This window comes from Rhinopithecus bieti, unplaced genomic scaffold (assembly GCF_001698545.2).
Source record: "Rhinopithecus bieti isolate Rb0 unplaced genomic scaffold, ASM169854v2 scaffold_21703, whole genome shotgun sequence".
Classification (NCBI taxonomy): Eukaryota; Metazoa; Chordata; class Mammalia; order Primates; family Cercopithecidae; genus Rhinopithecus; species Rhinopithecus bieti.
The window spans coordinates 5,205,293-5,228,364 of record NW_016812332.1 but is presented as its reverse complement, the minus strand read 5'-3'; the positions used below and the strand labels follow the sequence as shown (position 1 = coordinate 5,228,364).

Genomic DNA, 23,072 nt, shown 5'->3' with positions numbered 1-23,072 from the left:
TTAATTAATCTGACTAGTAAAGATTAATTTTTCCAAAGTCCTTGAAAAATGTACAGAAGTTAAGATTTGAAAATAAAAATTATGAAGTTATTATTACTGAAACAGACCATTATAAATATAAATTCCCCTTTTCAAAAGACACAATAGTGTAATTAAAAGTGCTAATCTATAACATTTTCCTTTTACGTACTGTAATACTTATAGTATTATTATTATTATTATCATTATTATTATTATTATATATGTATATTCTTTGAGACAGAATCTCGCTCTGTCACCCAGGCTCTGGAGTGCAGTGGCACAATCTCGGCTCACTGCAACCTCTGCCTCCTGGGTTCAAGTGATTCTCCTGCCTCAGCCTCCCTAGTAGCTGGGACTACAAGCGTGTGCCACCATGCCCAGCTAATTTTTTGTATTTTAGTAGAAACAGGATTTCACTGTGTTAGCCAGGATGACCTCGTGATCTGCCTGCCTCGGCCTCCCAAAGTTCTGGGATTACAGGCAGAAGCCACTGCACTTGGCCTATTTTAATATTAATTTTAAGTGGCATTATATACATACGAAATTTAAATAAAGAGAATTACTAATCTATCTGCATTTCTTTTCTGGGGATTATTATTACTTGCTTCCTTTCATGATTATTGCTGGAAACAATTTTGTCACATAGAGGATGGAGTGCTCAAAATGATCCATTCTAGATGTCAAATCCATGAGGTATGCCATTGTGTCAACTTAGAATTCTAACTTTAGACTGTCAACAGAAAATCTCTTGAAAATTCTGAGAGAGGTTGGCAATGTGGGACCATGTTGGCTTTCCTGTCCTCAGCAAACAATAAAATACTAAAATATCAAATTAAAAAATTAATACCAAATAAGTATTAAACTATAGAACTTTAATAAAATGATATAAAATTCAATAAGTATTGGATGGAAAAGTTCAATATTCTAAAGGTCTCCATGTGTTAAGATTCTCCAGAAAAAAAACAGGAGAATTCAGAACCAATAGGATATATGTGTATAGCGAAATCCCCTTTTATATGCTAGAGGAATTGGCTCATGATTATGAACGCTCAGAAGTCCCATAATATGCCGTCTACAAGCTGGAGAACCCAGGAAGCTGGTGGCATAGCTCAGTTCATGTCTGAAGGCCTGTGAACCAGAGAAGCCAATACTGCAACTCTCAGTCCAAGAGTTACACTATTGGCCGAAAATCCTAGGGATTCCGGAGTCCAAAGGTGCAAGTTCTGGAATCTAAAGGTAGAAGAAACTGGACTTCTGACATCCAAAGTCAGAAGAAGAAGAGTGCCCTAGCTTCAGAAAAGAGAGAATGAGAGGGTTTGCCTTTCCTCTGTCTTTCTGTTCTATCTAGGCTCTCAACCAGTCGGATGCTGTTTGCCTACATTACGTGAGAGCAGATCTTTTCTACTCAATCCACTGATTCAGATGCCAGTCTCTTCCAGAAATTGCCTCACAAACATACCCAGAAATATTCCCATATCAGTTATCAGGGTATCCCTTAACCCAGCCAATTGACACACCAAGTCAACCATCACATCCCAACTCCAAATAACGATAAAGTCAGTGCAAAGATTCAGGCCAAAAGTCACAGAATTTGAAAGTGGAAATGACCTTAAAGATCCAGCTGAATCTATTCAATTTACAGACAAGTCTAGCACAGTAAGGGCAGTACTATTTATGCCCACTCTGAGATAGAAGACAACCAGGTTATGCACACGTATATTTACTGCAGCACTATTCACAATAGCAATGACTTGGAATCAACCCAAATGTCCATCAGTGACAGACTGGATTAAGAAAATGTGGCACATGTACACCATGGAATACTATGCAGCCATAAAAGGATGAGTTCGTGTCCTTTGCAGGGACATGGATGCAGCTGGAAACTATCATTCTAAGCAAACTATCGCAAGAACAGAAAACCAAACACCGCATGTTCTCACTCATAGGTGGGAATTGAACAATGAGACACTTGGACACAGGAAGGGGATCATCACACACCGGGTCCTATTGTGGGGAGGGAGGGATAGCATTAGGAGATATACCTNACCTTTATTTATTTATTTATTTATTTATTTATTTATTTATTTATTTATTATTTTATTTTATTTTATTTTATTTTATTTTTTTGGAGATGGAGTCTCGCTCTTGTCATCCAGGCTGGAGTACAGTGGCGCAATCTTGGCTCACTGCAAAGTCCGCCTCCAGGGTTCAAGCTATTCTCCTGCCTCAGCCTCCCGAGTAGCTAGGATTACAGGCGTGCACCACTACGCCTGGCTAATTTTGTAGTTTTAGTAGAGACGGGGTTATTTCACCATGTTGGCCAGGCTGGTCTCAGACTCCTGACCTCAGGTGATCCACCCGCCTCGGCCTCCCAAAGTGATGAGATTACAGGTGTAAGCCACTGTGCCTGGCCAAGAAACTTTTTAGAAATAGAATTCACAGGATTCCTTCCCAGGCACTCTTACTCCTGCCTCCCTCCCAGCCAACTAGGACTAGATACTTTTGTCTGCTGTGCCTCTCTCCCCTGAAACCTACAGGCTTATGTTGCTCCTCCTACGCCCCTCTAGGCTCAGACTTTTCCTAAATGGGCCTCTTTCAAAACGATAGTTAACAAAAGTAGTTTTAATATACATTAACCGTTTGTTAAACGGAAGGGGTCAACTTCAGCCTCAGTTCCCTCTCTTGGTGGCAATGCCCATGTGAGAGGTGAGTTTAAGGTAAAACAGAGTGGGAAATCTAAAGAACAGGTGAAATTTAATAGACTTCTCAAGGTGTACCATGTAAACTAACCATCACTTACATAAACTTATCTGCAGAGTCGTAGTCTGAACACATGTAATTTCAAAAATTAATTCTTAGGGGTAAGAAGAGGTCCTAGAATGATATATAAATTTGGTTCATTTAGCCTATTTTGTTTTTATTTTTGAAATATTATATATGTATGTATGCATGAATATGTTATTTTTATATAAGTTATAAAAGACAAGTATCATGAACATCTGTATTCATTACTCCAGCCCCGTATTTTAAAAACAGAATGTTATTTATTCACTACTATTTAGTCATCCTTTTGTCTGGTTCCAAGCTAGGCAAACTAAACTGTCGTGTACTCTACAACTAAGAAAACTTCATATCTGGAAACTCTGTAGATCTGCCAATGGTTTATTCGCAGAAAAGACCTAGGAACTTACTAAAAAAGAACTCATCATCTTTTAGAAGTCAGTGAATAACCCAAGAGAGATCCAAGAGTTTTAGGCCAGTATTTGAGAGATATGTGCCAGATTGTCCAAGTTTTAGGACAAAAATCTAAAATACCTGCTTGAATGAAAGATTTCAAAGACACTAACGACACAGGATGGCATTGGTGGAATAATCAATATTGGTACCTTAGCATCCACAAAAATGTAAAAACTGACCAATGTAGCAGCACAGATGTCTTTGTGGATGTTCTGGTAAAAGTCAGGTTCACAGCCATCTGAAATGTTAAACAGTGGCTTTACAGCAACTCTAGGTAAATTCCGCAGCCTCCACAGAGGTCTCATCTAGTGCCGACATTCACCTTAAAAAAGATGAATCTCACATTCCCTAGGGAACTACTCATGTTTTTAAAGGCACAGATTGGGACTCAGGGGACTGACTGTAATATGTCTCCACATGATGAGTCTTCCTCTCCAGGCAATTCAAAGGAAATCCCTGATTTAATTAATTTTTAATTTTTTTATCTTTAATATATTTCCCCTATATGGCCCATGACACAGACATTAAGCCAAGATTTGTAGCAAATAAGTTGCAGTTCTATCTGGAACAACAGAGATTTTGTAAATAACTCCTTTTCCAAGGGCAGGTGCCTAGGTTTGGATATGTCAACCTAAATGGAAAATTCTTCTCCATGTTTATGTACAAGAATATCTAGAAATCTTGTTTTCTCTGAATCACTGAGAAAAAGAAAGATGAATTCAACTTAGATTTTTGTAATGGTGTAGGTCTTCAGCATCACAGATATGAGATGGATCCCCACTACTTACTCTCATCCTTAAGAATGAATACTTTTGCACCAGGAAGCAATAGTTGTTTTTTATCCACTGAAATCCTCCCTCTAACTATCTAAGGGCCCGTTTGTTCTCAGGGTTGGAGACTGAAAAGTGTGAAGTGATGAGGAGGCTTTCAAATTCCATTAGCAACATTTTTTCTGTCTGGAGATATCTTGAAACTCTGTCTCAGATACAAATACTATTCAACCTAGAACCTCATTTACCCATGAAAAGAGATAACCAAGAATTGGCAGGCATTTGAGGAAAACCACCAGCAACAGAGAAACTAAACTTAATACAGAAAAGAGCTAAGCCCCACTGCAAATAAAACGGTGCTAATGGAGGGAACTGATAACTTTAAAAAAATTAAAACAATGTCTCCAAGAGAAACATTGAAGGGGATAACACATCTGTGTTTTAAAATCAAGATAGGCTCACTATTATACTATCATAAACAATTCTGAGACTTATATAAGTAAGATACCCAAATACATAAATACTCTTTTTTAAAGGGGGTGAAAAATAACTAAGCCTGCAAGGAATAGACTATGACAATTTATGTACATTCCTAAAGAGTATGAAAAACAACTTTCCAAACTCATCCTATGATATTTTGTGATCCTGATATCAAAACTAAGAGTAACACACACAAAACAACCTCTAGACCTATACTATTTATAAATGTTTTTAAACAAAATACCAGCACGTATCTAAAAGCATTATACAAAATAATGGTACATCATTAAAAGTAGCTTTTACTCCAAAAGTTAAATGATGCTTCAAACTTAAAAAAACTTATTAATGTGAAATGTGTAAGTAGAAGGATAAAAGTCAAATGATCAGCCCAATATATACAGAAATTTATGTCATAAAATTCCACATGCAATTCCAATTTTTTAAAAATGAGTAAGTTAGAAATATAAGGAATCTTATTCTAAACAACAGATGTCAAAAAGATATATAATAGAAAAATTAGAGACAATTTCGTATCAGTCAGGATCCAGTCAGAAATGCTCATTATCACTGTTACAATGTAATAGTATTCTAGCCTGGCCAGACTAGAAGAATAAACAAAATGTATAGATATTGGAAAGTTATAGAAAAAAAATCAAGTGAAAAGTGATAAGAGTGGTGGACTTCAGATGCACAAAGGTACGTTATCTGTAGACATTTTTAAAACAGGAGCAGGGCCAACTAAAACTCGGTCTGTTTTTATTATTCCCATGTGTCAGCAATTCTAAAACACTATCAATAATGAAATTCACAGAATTTGTTCTACAAAAAAGAAATGAGCAGTATTATAATTTCTGGAATTTCTCAGAATTTTTGTGAATCACTGACAATTTTATATTTAAGACTTTTCATATTTATGTATCTGTTGCTTCATGTGAAAAATTTCAATTAAAAGTAAGAAAAATGTTCTATCTACTGGGAGTAAAGATGGATTAATTAATCTGACTAGTAAAGATTAATTTTTCCAAAGTCCTTGAAAAATGTACAGAAGTTAAGATTTGAAAATAAAAATTATGAAGTTATTATTACTGAAACAGACCATTATAAATATAAATTCCCCTTTTCAAAAGACACAATAGTGTAATTAAAAGTGCTAATCTATAACATTTTTCCTTTTACGTACTGTAATACTTATAGTATTATTATTATTATTATCATTATTATTATTATTATATATGTATATTCTTTGAGACAGAATCTCGCTCTGTCACCCAGGCTCTGGAGTGCAGTGGCACAATCTCGGCTCACTGCAACCTCTGCCTCCTGGGTTCAAGTGATTCTCCTGCCTCAGCCTCCCTAGTAGCTGGGACTACAAGCGTGTGCCACCATGCCCAGCTAATTTTTTGTATTTTTAGTAGAAACAGGATTTCACTGTGTTAGCCAGGATGACCTCGTGATCTGCCTGCCTCGGCCTCCCAAAGTTCTGGGATTACAGGCAGAAGCCACTGCACTTGGCCTATTTTTAATATTAATTTTTAAGTGGCATTATATACATACGAAATTTAAATAAAGAGAATTACTAATCTATCTGCATTTCTTTTCTGGGGATTATTATTACTTGCTTCCTTTCATGATTATTGCTGGAAACAATTTTGTCACATAGAGGATGGAGTGCTCAAAAATGATCCATTCTAGATGTCAAATCCATGAGGTATGCCATTGTGTCAACTTAGAATTCTAACTTTAGACTGTCAACAGAAAAATCTCTTGAAAATTCTGAGAGAGGTTGGCAATGTGGGACCATGTTGGCTTTCCTGTCCTCAGCAAACAATAAAATACTAAAATATCAAATTAAAAAATTAATACCAAATAAGTATTAAACTATAGAACTTTAATAAAATGATATAAAATTCAATAAGTATTGGATGGAAAAGTTCAATATTCTAAAGGTCTCCATGTGTTAAGATTCTCCAGAAAAAAAACAGGAGAATTCAGAACCAATAGGATATATGTGTATAGCGAAATCCCCTTTTATATGCTAGAGGAATTGGCTCATGATTATGAACGCTCAGAAGTCCCATAATATGCCGTCTACAAGCTGGAGAACCCAGGAAGCTGGTGGCATAGCTCAGTTCATGTCTGAAGGCCTGTGAACCAGAGAAGCCAATACTGCAACTCTCAGTCCAAGAGTTACACTATTGGCCGAAAATCCTAGGGATTCCGGAGTCCAAAGGTGCAAGTTCTGGAATCTAAAGGTAGAAGAAACTGGACTTCTGACATCCAAAGTCAGAAGAAGAAGAGTGCCCTAGCTTCAGAAAAGAGAGAATGAGAGGGTTTGCCTTTCCTCTGTCTTTCTGTTCTATCTAGGCTCTCAACCAGTCGGATGCTGTTTGCCTACATTACGTGAGAGCAGATCTTTTCTACTCAATCCACTGATTCAGATGCCAGTCTCTTCCAGAAATTGCCTCACAAACATACCCAGAAATATTCCCATATCAGTTATCAGGGTATCCCTTAACCCAGCCAATTGACACACCAAGTCAACCATCACATCCCAACTCCAAATAACGATAAAGTCAGTGCAAAGATTCAGGCCAAAAGTCACAGAATTTGAAAGTGGAAATGACCTTAAAGATCCAGCTGAATCTATTCAATTTACAGACAAGTCTAGCACAGTAAGGGCAGTACTATTTATGCCCACTCTGAGATAGAAGACAACCAGGTTATGCACACGTATATTTACTGCAGCACTATTCACAATAGCAATGACTTGGAATCAACCCAAATGTCCATCAGTGACAGACTGGATTAAGAAAATGTGGCACATGTACACCATGGAATACTATGCAGCCATAAAAAGGATGAGTTCGTGTCCTTTGCAGGGACATGGATGCAGCTGGAAACTATCATTCTAAGCAAACTATCGCAAGAACAGAAAACCAAACACCGCATGTTCTCACTCATAGGTGGGAATTGAACAATGAGACACTTGGACACAGGAAGGGGATCATCACACACCGGGTCCTATTGTGGGGGTGGGAGGGATAGCATTAGGAGATATACCTAATGTAAATGATGAGTTAATGGGTGTAGCACACCAACATGGTATATGTATACATATGTAACAAACCTGCACGTTGTGCACATGTACCCTAGAACTTAAAGTATAATAAAAAAAGAGAAGAAGAAGAAGAAGAAGACAACCAGGTTAGAGCTTTGATTTCCACATCAGTGTGATGTGGAGGCTTTCATATTATAGAAACACCAAGATGTATCCTTCCTGGAGAATGAGGACACCTGGACCAATTTTTTGTTTTGTTTTGTTTTGTCTTTGAGACAGAGTCTTGCTCTGTCGCCCAGGCTGGAGTGCAGTGGCACGATCTCTGCTCACTGTGACCTCTGTCTCCCGAGTTCAACTGATTCTCCTGCCCCAGCCTTCTGAGTAGCTAGGATTACAGGTGCCCACCACCACACCTAGCTAATTTTTGTGTTTTTAGTACAGCTCGGGTGTTGCTATGTTGGCCAGGCTGGTCTCGAACTCCTGACCTCAAGTGATCCCCTCGCCTCGGCCTCCCAAAGTGCTGGGATTACAGGTGTGAGCCACCACACTGGGCCCACCTGTACCAATTTTATGACATAATTTTGGCACTTGCCCCGCCATTGTGATTCTTGGCTTGAAACACTGATAAAATTACACAGGGAGTACAATCAGAGGCACATTCGCGAACCCTCAATACTTTGTTTTTCAGACTCTCCAGAACCACTTGCAGGAAAATAACTCACTGATTAAGGCCTTTTATGAAACAATATTACTTGAAACTTGTATTGATCCTGACCTAAGGATCTCTAATTATTAATAACTGTTCTCTGGCAACACATATATGCATATAATAACCTCACTAAATTTTAGCAGAAGAAATCATTTTGAAGAAATACATACTGTGGGTTGGGTAATCTCTTGTTAAATAAATTAAAATCTTAAAATTTCCTGTTCTTGGTTGTGGCGGTCATGATTACCTTCTGACCACATTTACCAACATTTAATTATAGGGTAAAAATTCACTAAAGGTTACATAAAAATGAGTACTTTAATATCACAAGAAAATTGTAGGGAGACAAATTATTAATTCACTGAGATTTTATAGATTAATAAGAGCATTTTTGTAATGTATGCAGGAGATTTTGTATGTATGCATTTTGCCCTGGAACCTCTTGTTTTATCCAAACATCAGAGTTCCTCGGTGTCTGAGGACTAGTGACACCTTTCCCTTTCTCAAAGCCCATTTCTTGATGCTAAATTATTTCTGTAACTTATATTTCCTTTCTCTCATGGTGTCCATTGCAGCCCAGTGGCCAAAAGTGGCAAGCCAGTAAACACCAGCTTCCCTATGAATGTCCAGAAAATTTGGGGTATAAAGGTTTTAAAATAAGAAAAGAATTTAAAATAAGGTAGGTTTAAGGAATAGTTACTTCCAATTTTAAAGCTTCTTTCCTCTATTTACTCTTAATATTCTGGGTTACCACTGGAGACTTCTATTTCTAGCCAGCCAGATTTTATTCCTTTGGGCCCTGCTTTCTTAAGCTGCTGTCAATTTCATACTTGCTGATGGAGATGAAGCTCTTTGGGGGTATGATTTACGAAAACCTTCTCTGGTTTCATTTTGTTTCCCAAACTCATACTCAGGGCAGCTTTCTAAATTTTCTCTTTTCCATCTTTGAATGCCACAAAATTGTATTCTGCTTGCAAAACTTCTTTTCCTGTTTCTAAACTCATACTTATTTGATATTTACTATGTTTCCCCCTTTTTTTTCTCATCAGGTCCTGGCTATGAAGGAGGATTCCATTCACCCCATTCTTATCTTTTGCTCTACAATGTACAGCTGATGTTTTATAATAAAAACATGGAGTCACGCTAACTCCCACATGCCCTACCATTCACTTTCCCCAAGCCAGTAACAAAGCAGGCGACTCAGCTAATATAATATTTAGACTAACAGTGAAGAAAAAGATCTTTCTCCCTTCTGTACTCTGAATAAATAAATTAGTCTGACCAAATGAAGAAATGTGGTGTAACATGATTTATTTGGGCCAGAGCTGACACTGGTAAGACAAAGCCTTCTTATCTGCTTATAGTAACTTAAGCAGAGGTCAACAGCCACATCCTCTGATTTGTAAGCCATTGCATGAACATTGTGGGGAAGAACTTGAACCCAGTTTTCAACAGGATTCCAAACATATACTAATATGTCTTATAGACTAACGGGGGTGAAAACAGAGGCCAGACAACAGACAGAAACAATGAGTGCTCTAAGAGAAAAAGTATCATGAGTAAGGCTCAACACTGGTGTTGCCAGGCAAATTCAGTACATGGAGTTTCAGGTACAGAGCATTGGTGCAGTAAAACTGAAAGCTCAGTGTTATTCTGGACCTAGTCTCACTAACATGGGACCACTAGCCTCACCAAAATCTGGACCTAGAAAGGAAGATGTTCCCCTGCTGGATGGAAAGTGACTGAGACTTTACTACCAAAGATCAGATATGTAGGGGCAGCTGGAAGCTGCCCTAAGTGGCCTCTGAGACACTTTGGAACACAGTAAATCAGGAGAGGTCCATCATTACCATGCCAAAGTGAGAGAGACGGGAGGCAAGCTAAGAAATAAGGCACAGCTGGAGAAGAGAGAGGCAATAATATGGTTTGGCTCTGTGTCCCTACCCACATCTCACCTTGAATTGTAATAATCCCCACGTTTTGGAGGAGGGATCCAGTGGGAGATAATGGAATCATAGGGGTGGGTCTTTCCTGTGGTATTCTCATGAAAGTGAGTAAGTCTCATGAGATCTGATGGTTTTACAAAGGGGAGTTCCCCTACACAAGCTCTCTTGCCTGCCACCATGTAAGATGTTCCTTTGCTCTTCCTTTGCCTTCCACCATGATTGCAAGGCCTCCCCAACCATGTAGAACTGTGAGTCCATTAAACTTCTGTCCTTTAGAAATTATCCAGTCTCAGATATTTCTTTCTTTCTTTCTTTTTTAATACTTTAAGTTCTGGGATACATGTGCAGAACATGCAGGTTTGTTACATAGCTATACATGTGCCATGGTGGTTTGCTGCACCCATCAACCTATCATCTACATTAGGTATTTCTCCTAATGCTGTCCCTCCCCTGACCCCCACCCCTTGACAGGCCCCAGTGTGTGATGTTCCCTTCCCTGTGTCCATGTGTTCTCATTGTTTAATTCCCACATACGAGTGAGAACATGCAGTGTTTGGTTTTCTATTCTTGTCTTAGTTTGCTGAGAATGATGGTTTCCAGCTTCATCCATGTCTCAGCAAAGGACATGAACTCATCCTTTTTTATGGCTGCATAGTATTCCATGGTGTATATGTGCCACATTTTCTTAGCAGCATGAGAATGAACTAATACAGATGTGAAGGCAGAAACTGGGGATGAAATGCTGAGTCTTCTCACCTCCTTTGGAAATGCCTACAGAGATCTCAAAAGAAAGAGGATGAGAAAGGATTGTTCTGTTTAGCAGTTGAACCATGGTGTCTGGGAACAAATAACTAAAGTGCTTTCACCTAGGACCCATTAGCTGTGGGATCTAGTGTAACAACAGACAGATAGAAACATCAAAGTAAAAACTGCGGGCAATGTAAACCCAGGGAGAAAAACATAAAAATGTTCTCCCTGGCCAGGCGCAGTGGCTCACACCTGTAATCCCAGCACTCTGGGAGGCCGAGGTGGGTGGATCACTAGGTCAGGAGATCGAGACCATCCTGGCTAATACAGTGAAACACCGTTTCTACCAAAAACTACAAAAAATTAGCCAGGCATAGTGGCGGGTGCCTGTAGTCCCAGCTACTCAAGAGGCTGAGGCAGGAGAGTGGCGTGAACCTGGGAGGCGGAGCTCGCAATGAGCCAAGATCATGCCACTGCGCTCTCCAGCCTGCTTGGGCTACAAAGCAAGACTATGTCTCAAAGAAAAAAAAAAAAAAAAAGAGTTCTCCCTGAAAATATATTTTGTGAAGAAATAAACTATTTTCAACAAATATGGGAATTCACAATAACTAAATTAAGTCTTTTATTAGCAGGATGAGAAGTTTAAGGTGGCGAATTAACAGGGGTTGAAGGTGGGAGTGAAGCAAATCCAACAATTAGAAATCCCTTTCCATTAAAAACTAATATTAAAAATGCAAATTACACCAGAGCTAAAGCTAATCATACTTCAATATGCATTAATATATCCAAACTAATAGATTGACTGTGGAGAAGAGTCTGAAGTGTTACTTCTGGAGAAAGGAGTACTTCATTGAAGAAACTGGCAACATAGAGCTCCAGGGAAAGATATAGTAAGTTCCCATTTAACAGAGAGTAGGAGGTAACATGGTGCTCTCAGAAAGATGAAGAAATGTAGGGAGAGCATCTAAGACAAAATTCAGGTTCCCATGGACCACTGCACCTGGATTCCTAGAGTAAACTGCTTGTATGTTATGAAAGATCATTTTGATGCCAGAATTGACTTTCTGCTAAAGGTTGATAATGGCAAAGACTAGAGAAAGAATCACATTAGATATAGAAAGCATGTATACATAAATCAATAAATAATTTTGCATAAGAAATCAATAAACAATTTTCATTGTTTTCTTGTGGAACCCTTTCCCCACAAAGACTAGCAACATTTTATCTTTTCTTTTAGGTATTTATTAAAGAAACTCCATGTGAATTTAAATAAATCATATATGGCTATTAGTGAAGGAATTAATTCCCTTTAAATAAACTATTTGTTCTTTTCAAAGGAAAACAAAAGACAGAGATATAGATGCAGAAATTCCTAACTCAAAAAAATTAAGCCAAGTTTTTTTTTGGTTCATTAGTGTTCCTCTTTTGTCAGCTTTCAGTATCTTTACACCTTCTGTAATGCTCAATTCTATTCATGTACACTCTATTGTTCTCCTTGTTTCAACTACTGGCAAAATCACAAAACAGAAGACAAAGGAAGTCATAATATTCTATCAGTTCAAATCGAAGGACCATGCATTTAGGAAAGATTCAAGTCTGCTTTTGCAAGATGATCCCGGAACACAAAAACATGATGAATACATCAAAAATATTTCTCACATACTGCCTGCCATAAAAAGACTGTTTGAATTAAACATCATTATTGCTCTGTTGTCAACATGTTAATATAGAGAGATATGCCACACACATGCCTGAGTTCTATCACAATCTATAAATTACTGGTATATTTGCTATTGCTATCTTTTTAATATTTCATATTTTCCAGAGCACACTAACTGAGACCTTGGAACCTATTTTTGTCAGAGTTTGTTTTTCCTCAAATTGTGAGAGATGAATTCTGAGTGATCTTTTGAACCCTTCAAACGTTTTAAAATTTATTGCTCATGCATGACAACATCTAGGACAAGGCTGTCGCTGAGACGGTATTTTGTCATTTAAATGTAAACAAAACTAAGGAGTCTGCTTTTATTTCACAGAGCTCATTGTGATTTAAAAAAAAAAAAAGACCATCTTCATTTCATATAACTATGTAATGATTTTCAATAATTTGGAGTTCGCCTACCTGGTTTGTGGATTATAAAAATTTTAGAAACACAAAGGATGTCAAAGTTATCTTATTGAAAACCTTGTTTTTTTTCTGTGAGGAATCAGCGGTCACAAAGTTTAAACAGCTTGCCCAGGGTCACACAACCAAAAAATGGGCAGGAGGGACCTAGAATCCACATTTCTGCTGCATCGTTCAGTCCCTCCTAATGTGTTTGACTTCTCATGTTATGGCCAGCTATGCTTACTGGAAATTTTACTGTAAAAAGAACTTTAGAAGAGCAAGAAATTCAACTAAAATCAAACCTTACTCTAGTTCCAGAAAAAGATAATAATTGTCTTGGGGAGTAATCTATGATTCTGTTTATTGGTTTTCATTAAGCTCCTATTAGAGTTTTTATACTTTAGAACTTCACTACCTTTTTTTTTTTTTTTTTTTTTTTTTTTTTTTTTTTTTTTTTTTTTTTTTTTTTTGAGATGGAGTCTCACTCTATCGTCCAGGCTAGAGTGCAGTGGCGCGCTCTCAGCTCACTGCATCCTCCACCTTCCAGGCTCAAGCGATTATCCTGCCTCAGCCTCTCAAGTAGCTGGGACCACAGGCACATGCCACCACACCTGGCTAATTTTTTGTATTTTTCGTAGAGATGGGGTTTCACCGTGTTAGCCAGGATGGTCTCGGTCTCCTGACCTCGTGATCCACCCGCCTCAGCCTCCCAAAGTGCTGGGACTACAGGCGAGAACTTCACTAACTTCTCAGTGAACATGAATTGAATATTTCAGACCATAGGCTTTCTAAATGTGTCAGAATAAATGTGAAAATTAAAGGATCCAGGCATAAGGTGTGTAACCGGTTATGCTGTTGACAATTACATGGTCAGATCATCATGTTCCAGCTTGCAAATCAAGTGTTTCAGTGTGCCATAAGATAACAGGAAAAAAATGTGATTCTATGATTTGCCATCCATCTGGAAGTTTCATCTGATAAAAAAAATTAATTTCTGAGAGAATAATTAATATCCATGTTTTTCCACAAAACTTGCTGTGCTAGCTACGGTCTTCTCCATATAGAAATACCTGAAATATCATGACTGAGATACAAACACAATAAAAAATAATAATTTGATTGTTATGGGTAGCCAAATGTAAGTGTTTCGATCGAAACAAATTTAGGCATGTAAGGTAAATTATTTGGATAACCATTTTGCCAAGTGATAGAAATAAAAATTAATGGCCAAAGAATAAATATTTCTGTTAAAATGAAAATAAATACTGAAATTTTAAAATCCTGAATTTAAAGACAAATGGACTTCCTAATCCTAGGTATGAAGAGTAGAAAGGATGTGTTATTATGAACTCTCTAGATATTAGATATGAAGAAATGAAAATCTATTCAATACGTATTGAGCAATTACTATGTTCAAGATACTCTTCAAGGCAGTGGGCAGGTTTTTACCAGACAAGGAAACAGACAAAATCCCGGTTTTCGGGTAGGTTAACATTCTGTTGGTGGAAGACAATATACACAAATGAAGAAATGTCTTGTATGATGTTCCTATTCTGCTGTTGTTGTTGTTATTGTTGTTGTTGTTGTTGTTATTGTTGTTGTTGTTGTTATTCTCCAAGTTTCAAGTTTCCACTTCTAAACCAAAGAGTTTGAGGCAAGTTAACAGTAAAAAAGGAAAAAAAAATCAACCTTTCTTTTATATTTTCCATCTTTTCTGCCAACAAGTTTTCCAGTAATCATCTATAAAATTTAGATTCCATCTCTCTAAATACGAATGTCTCTTTAGGGATATGTTTTTCATTTGAACAGATCTATCGTACAATTAAGTAAACTAACATACATTGTTAATCCATGAACATGGCAGATCATGTTCCAGGCACTTTCGTAGGTAATAGGAATATACACCTCAAAAACTATTGTGGAGTAAAGACAAATAATCAAATAAAATCATCTTTACTTCCTGAAAGCACCAACATACCTGTCCTGGGAAAACAATAATAATAATAATTCCTAAATAATTTTAGCAATTTCATTTTTAATAACACATGCATTGTGTCCAATTCATACAACAACTTTACATGATATGCTATTTTTCCTATTTCATAGATGAGGAATTAGGTTGATTCAGGTTAAATATTTTCCAAGACTGCACAGGTGGTAAATAGCAAACTCAGGAATATTTCTTCAGCACGCCTTATTCTAATACCTTCACTCCTTCTACCACCTTCTCTACCATACCTTACTGTCTCCAAGCATTTAAGCACTTCTTTATATTTGCTCACATTCCAAGTAAATTGTAGAGATCGCTTTGTGTAGAGTGCTTTTATGGCATTGCCCTCACAAAACATGAAAATGGAGACCCCAAAATGACTTGCCTCTCTGTGAAATGATGTGCCCTATTGTGTAGGAGTGTGCTTTTACTCCTAAGAAACGAGATGCATGCAAATCATTTCTATGTTGTAGGCAGGCTTGTGAGCAATATGTAAATAAGCGAGAGAAAAAATATCCACATTAATAAACAGCCCCTCGGATATATGAAACCCATCTGCAACATTAGGTAAAGAGTTTGTATACTGTGTAGTCAGACGGGATGTCCATATTGCATTCCTCAGTGTCTGTAAGGGAAAACAGAATGATGGTTCAGGTAGGGCGGTGCCATATGGCTGAATCCATGAAAATATCACAGAGTTATTTTTTTTCAGCAACTGTGATCAGTCCATGTAAGCAAGGATCAAGTCTCTGCAAATAGAATTATGACACTCCAAGTTTCATCCTGTTTCCAAGGTCTCTTTCTCACACATCCTGCTGAGATTAACCTATAATATTTCTCTGCACGTGGATTGAGTTCTCCTAAAATAGGGGATGGCAACCAAAGGGAAATTGAAAGTAGAAGAGACACAAGCAACAGAAATGGCCCAAAGTGAGAATCACAGATTGACAATACAACATGTGCCAGTGAGTCCATGGCTGACATTATCAAGTAAGATGACTCAGAGGAAAAAAAAATCCACCAAAGGAACTGTTAACTAACACCAAACAGGAAATGACTGATTAAAGACAGAAAAGAAATGCAAAGCCAGGATCCAACTCCAGTCTGATATCTTTAGCTGTGCCCTGGGATGACCGAACGGTAACATGAAAAAGCACCTACACTTGCCTGATAGCTACTGCCACTCTCTTGGAGAAGTGGGATGATAGCAAGAAAATAATGGGCCTACTGTCATTTCTCTTTCTCTCTTCTTTTTCTACAGTTTTTAAAAATTCTTTTCCTAATTTGATATTGAGGGTTCAGTTTTGTTATGCTAACTAAAAAAATAAGAATTGAGGATGACAAGATACCAGTAGAATTCATCAAATTTAGCTGTGATGTTTTTCGGGGCTTCTGTTCGCCTCACCCTCGCTTATAATCCTCAAATTCTAGATGAAATAGACTGCTTCTTTTGCTGCCATTAGCATCTGCTTTGGGAAAAATTACTTTAAAGGCTTTAATAATATTTTTGCTGATTATATCATATAACCCAAGAAACTCAAATCAATTTTGGCTAGGTTCACATGCAAATTTCAACTTTGACCCACAAGTGAATTTTACTTCTATTCAAAACATTAAGCATATTCACACTTAGCAGCACACAACTCCCGGTGTAAACCTTAAAATGTATTTTAATCAATATTCTTTTTGGAACCTCAAGCTCAGTCACTGCCTGCCGACTAGGACACAGAGAGAATGAATAGAGCTACAAACTCCGACGACCTCAGCCAGGGACAGCAAGTGGTTGTGTACCAAAGTTCTCTTCAGAAGGCTCTCTTCAGAACAGTCCACTAAATTTCTCTCCCAATCCCCTCTGATTTGCCTGTCATTCAAAATGCAAGCTTCACTAGCTTTTTATTCTCTTCTATGCTTTCACTTTCTTCATGCTTCGCTCTTCCTGCTCTCTGAGTCATCTGCCAAATGAACTACCTCCATCTCCTTACCTGAAATCTGGCTCTCTCCTAAGAATAGCTCTTCTCATCCTTGTCTATGTCTTCTAGCTTTGCAGTTGGGGAAGAGAGATGGAGAGATTGATTAGTATTCCATTGTCCTGGTTTTCCCTTTCAGACCATTACTTTCTTAACTCCTCTCAAATCTGTTTTCCTTGCAGGCTTTTGTCCTCTGATATATATTAACCCTCCTTGCTGTCGTCATGCACATTGTCTTAATTTCATTCTATTTAACTCCCAGTGGTTTCCCTCCATGTCTTTAGAACCTGGAAATGTGTCTTCCTCTTCACACCAAGTTCAACCTTCATCCTAACCAGCTTCAATTTCCAAGCAAATCCCCAGCCTTACAGTGATTCGAATTTTTAAATTTATTGGTTTTCACTTCTTTACTTCAAACCTCCCCCACAAGGTTTTTCATCTCCTGAAAACTTTCTACCTTTAAACTATGAAAACCCATTATCCCCTTATCTGACCACAGCCTGCCGTGTATCTGTCCAGCTCATTCATTGTTTTATCCCCACTATTTTTAGACATCCTCAACCTCCCCGTCCCACCTCCCTTGGATGTTCTCCCAGTCTTCAACCCTTTGCTATTATCACTGTGCAGTGACGGAGAAAATGTCACATATTTGCCCTTGTTTGCCTACTAGAAATGTATAGTCTGGAGCTTATCAGCACTGCCTGACACTTCTTCCCTTAGTTAGCTTCTTCTCTTCAGTGGCTTCTTCAGAGCTTGACTACTCTCCTCAATCTCTTCAGAATTACCTAGTGACATTATCTCTTTCCTCAGAAAGATTGAGCAAAAAGGTCCATGAAGAAGAAATTGTTAGACTTTGTACTTTCCCTACAAAGTACTTTGTACTTTGTTCCCCTTGACTGTTGTGTAGAGATCCATAGCTTCCATGTGTCCGGTGCGATGGGAAGATTTGGTGAGAGATAGAGCCAGCAGACAGTTGAGGAATCCTAGGGCTGGGATGATGGCACACAGAGTTGGTTACTGTTCCAACCAGAAACCTGAGAACAACAAGACTGCATCTCAGAAAAATCAGCTGGGCCAAACACCTAAGCAGCATCCCATTCAAACTTCAGACATGTCATCATTGAAGAAACACTGTATTCCATTAGTGCCAAAGGATAGTCTCAATAAATCACATCTGGGGAAAATGCCAGTGCAAAACCAACTCAGAGCCAGATCAGACCCTGGTGACAGTTGCATAAGCACCCTGGAACTAAGAACTGGTCCCAGAGAAGATGTAATAAGACAGGCCCAGAACATAAAATTTAAACCTCCACATGGTGGCATTTTTAAATCACATTAATTAAGTTTAAGGTTACTTTATTGGAGTGATTTAACCTAAAACTGACTATTACATAAGATTTTCTGTTGTAAATTGGAAATGGGGTACTGTTGAATTATGAGAAAATAAAGTTATAACTTGTATGCACAAATATATGTGTCATGTTAATTAAAAAACTTATAGAACTACCTGTGTCCAAATGTGTAACACATATATCATTTAGCAAACAAATCCCACTTCTAAAAATATTCCCTGAAAAGAAGCTAATCAACTTTACAAAAAGAGTTGTGTGTCTAAGGTTGTTCTTCACAGCATCCTTTATAATAAGAAAACATGAAGAAAACAAGATATCTATGAAAGACAAGTTACTTATTCAACTGTAATTCATATATGCTACATTATGCAATGCAGTAATTAAAAATAATGATGTAGGTCTATATATTTATGTCCATAGAAAGATGTCACCACATAACACTGGTGGAAAAGGGAGGTGAAATTACAATGCCTTCTCATGTATTAAGCAATCCACAAAATCCAACTGGTCCCAGTCTAGGATTAACTCTTTATTGTGGTCAAGATATATTTATCAGCATCCTTCCTAACAGTGTCATTGTGACCCTTATCAGATAATCCTACATTTCTTCACGTTTACCAGCAGCAAGAATTCATCCTGCCAGAAATAGAGCAAGGGATGAAAAAACCACTTGGTCTGAGAGCACATTTTTCAACACCTAAGATGGCCCTACCTATGATCACACAATCCAAGATCATGATTCTCACAGCCCATCCTTGACCAGTGATACCCCTGTGGGTTTTTTGGGGGTTGATTTTTTTTGACATATTTCCTTTCCATTTTAAATACTCCACTTGGATGGTCTTACTCACAATATGTTTTAAGTAGACATCCCCAGAAATAGACCCGAGATGAGAATTTGTGTTCCAGTGATTCATTAGAGAAGTTCTTCCCAAGGAGACTAGTAAGGGAATGAAGAAGCAGGACGGGGAATGGGAAAAAATTAAGCAAAGGTGCAATTTTGGGTAAAGTCCTGGAGGGCAAATTACAACTCACACTTTGCCCTTGACAAGAGGCAAGAGAGCTGAGCTCATACTCCTGTACTTGTTGATCCTTGTCTAATGTCTGCTTCTAGGATTGGAATAACCAGATGCTTCCAGCTCTCTGAACCTGCAGATGAAGCAGCCACCATACCCAAGGGCAGCCCTCCACACCACTAGATCCAAAACCATGAGGGAGTGGGGTGGAGGAGCTGGATAGAAAACAAAGGGCAAAAGGGATCCCAAGGGATTTGTGTTAAAAATATCAGTGCCCTCTATAACCCCCACAACTTCAACCGGCGTGACAAATTCCAAACTTGTGTAATTACCACAGACCTTGCCCTTGAACTCCAGACTTATGTACCTAAATGCCTTTTGGACTTCCTCATCTATAGGCTCCCAAAACACACCTTGTACAAAACTGAGCTCTCCTGCCTATCCTCATGTACTTTTCTCAATGAGTGTCCCCTTTGTAACCGCTATGGCCAACCCAGAAAACTCAATTCACCTTACCAGACACCTCATTTTTTAATTCACCAAGTCCTTTTAATTTTGTCTATTAAATATACCTTTAGTCTATCCCTGACTCTTATACCTCAGTTCTGGAGTCATACCTCTTCCCTGTCTCTTTGTTACCGTTTGTGCACCCCTATATTAATCTTCTATCACGCTATTCTAGATTAGCCCTCTCAAATTTACATCTTACCATAGCACTGCTCTGCTTAAAACTTTTCAATGACTTCTCACTTTGCAGGTCACAAAACCTAAGTACTTGGCATTTCGGTTTACATCATCCTGTCCTAGCTCCCATTTACTTTTCTAATACAATCTTCTACCTTTAAAATCCTAAATTCAAAATACCTTTAACTATTGGCAGTTCCAAAATTTGTCTTGTTCACTTATGCTTGAGGTGATCCATGAGCACTTGGTTCCCACATTAGCTCTTCTGAAAGATTTCCTTGGCATTCCTTTCCCCTTAGGCTGATTAAATTCCTTTTTTAATCCCTATAGTAGCCTGTGCACACCCTCATGGTAGTATCTATTTATGTGCAGATTATATCCAAGTAGATCTTGAGGGAAACAAAATATCTTGTTCATCCTCTGCCTACCTAACATATTGCCTGCTGTCATTTTCTAACTCTCATCATTGTGTCCTAATTCTGGCTCTTTATGCATGATCAGGCTGTATATTGCTATATTAGATACCCATAGTAGAAAGATAATAAGGCTGTGCTGCTCTGCTTACAGTCTAATAGGGAGGATTTTCAGCTATGATATGATTCTGACACTGAACCAGGAGTACACAGTAAGTGCCGTGAGTTCCAAAAAGAGACACTTAGGCTAATTTATGGGTTTAGGGAAAGCTTGCTTTAGAAAATGACGTCTAAGCAGAATTTCAAAGGACAGATAAAGGTTATCCAGGCAAAGAAATGTGATTCCTCCAGATGTTTCCATTTCTACTTAAAGTCAGCATTACTATCAATCAGCTGTGTCTTGTCCTTAAATGTCACCAAAGAAACAACCAGCAAAGTTGGGACAGGACAGTAAAATAATAAAATAATAGACCTGCCTCATCAGATGTCAAGGTGATTTTGTCACTTCAGTTGCATTGTTTCTGGGTCTCAGTGAAGTCAATCAACAGCAAGCAGGCCTTAAGAATATATTTGGTAGGCTCTTCTTAACATAAACATCTTTGGCAATGAACCTTATTCCCATTCATCCTAGATTTTCCTGGGATTAAGTAGGTAGAAATCAAACTTTATATAAGTGATTTTCCATTGACTTTTGAAAGGTATCACCAGAGTCCAAAATGTTTGCAAGGTTTTTTTTTTAAACATTATTGCAATGGGGTAAATTATTATTATTATATATGGAAGCTAATGATTTCAGAGTAAACAACAGATGTTTGCAACCTTATTACTGTTTGGTACTGACATCGGTATTAAATGATAATATGAAAACATGTCACAGACGTGAATGATGAATTCAAATGTCAAGAATGGTGGAAAAGAAATGTTCAAAATAGAAAATTTCAGGGTCTTGCATAAGAATTAAACTACGAGCACCTTCTTCAGACAATGTGCAGCACTACTTTTCCACAGTGTAACAATAATCTTTAACATGCCCAGGCACATTTTTCTCCAAAAGTTGTTATTGAAGTATAGATGTCTAAGATATTCATTTAACTGAATAAGTAATGGCACCGGGCAAAGAATCCAGTTGTATCAAAAACAGTAAATTTATTAGATATTATGAATATAGTTAGATAAATAGATGGACAGATAGATGTTTTTATGCTATGTACCACATTTTCTGGACATTATTTGAGATGTTTCTAGAAACTCCAGTTTCCATATTTAGGTGTTAATCAATTTACCTTACATACAGTTACAAGTGATATTGTTAATTTAAATTATCATCATCATTCAATGCTTTCTGAGACAGAACCTGATTATGGTAGGATATATGCATATTGTAATGGGTTAGTTTCCACCAGGAAAGGTTACAACTATTTTTTTGTATAATTACAAAACATTTGGTGTTTTTCACTAAATTAAATGTTTTATGTCTTTTCCCCATCCCTAGCTAAAAATGATCACGATAGATGAAATGGGGCAGCTTTACCTCTAGAGCGGGAATTCTGTCTCCTCTGACCGGAACACAGGCTCTGTGAAAGTAGACATCTTGTCTTTCTCATTGATTGCTGTATCAGTGACTATGCTAAGGCTCACATAGGAAGATGTACCATATATGTTTCTTGAATGAATTAGTGAATGAATAAATGAATGAATTACACTAATTAAATTCAGAAGTTTTAGATTTTCTTTAAAATAATATCATCTTGAGTACAGTTTTAAAATTGTCAAGAGATCAGAAGTACATTATATTTCATAAATGTTATGATTGCCTATAATAAAATTTGAAAAGAACGGTGTTCATAAAGGGGTCTAAAAAGTAAGATGAGCTCACATTCACTTTCGTTCTCCACATATGGGTTAACAGGCATTGGTTACAGCCTCCTGCTGACCGCAAAAGAAAGCCAGGGAGGCAGCTGACTCCATCTTCTCTTCCTTCACCATTGGTTGTTGAGCCAGAGTTCTTTAAAGTAGTCATGTGAAGCCAGAATTATTTATTTCCTAAGAGAATAGGGAATATGAGGTGACTTAACTTTTCAGTGTAGAGAAATTGTTGCTGCTTGATGGAACAGTGTGATTCTTACCTAGAAAAATGAGGCCAACATCTAAGATGGCTTCTCCTGTGTGTGCCAGTTCATTTCAGTTTTTTTTTTTTTTTTTTTTTTTTTTTTTACAGATTTTGTACTCTACCCTTAACCTAAACATACAAACCCTTGGGTCATTAAGGAAACCACATGAAAGAAAGTGACTGAGTATTTCCACTTCTATGTCTAACACACTTGTGAATAACATGGTCCCCAGAAAGAGCGCAGGTTTGAATCTCAATCTGAACTCTTACAAGCTGTGTGACCTTGGATAATTACATAACCGTTGCGCCTCTATGTCACCTATGAATAGGCGATATAGGAACAGTTCCCACTTAATAAGATGATTGTGAGAAGAATTTGTGATCAGTGCATGAGAGCTATTTGTGGTAGATCAGAATAGAATACGATAATCATCACTCAACCTTGAAGGGCCTTGTACAGGGAGG

The 23,072-nt window shown here is 37.7% G+C and overlaps 1 long non-coding RNA gene across 1 annotated transcript in view; it reads left to right on the top strand.

Annotated features, from left to right (window-relative positions):
• The window catches only part of LOC108544663 (uncharacterized), a 46,539-nt gene extending 36,970 nt beyond the window's left edge, over positions 1-9,569 (top strand). Inside the window, exon 4 of the long non-coding RNA XR_001889922.1 lies at positions 9,325-9,569. This is a non-coding gene — a long non-coding RNA (uncharacterized LOC108544663). The remainder of the gene's footprint in view (positions 1-9,324) is intronic.
• The last annotated feature ends 13,503 nt before the right edge of the window (positions 9,570-23,072 follow it).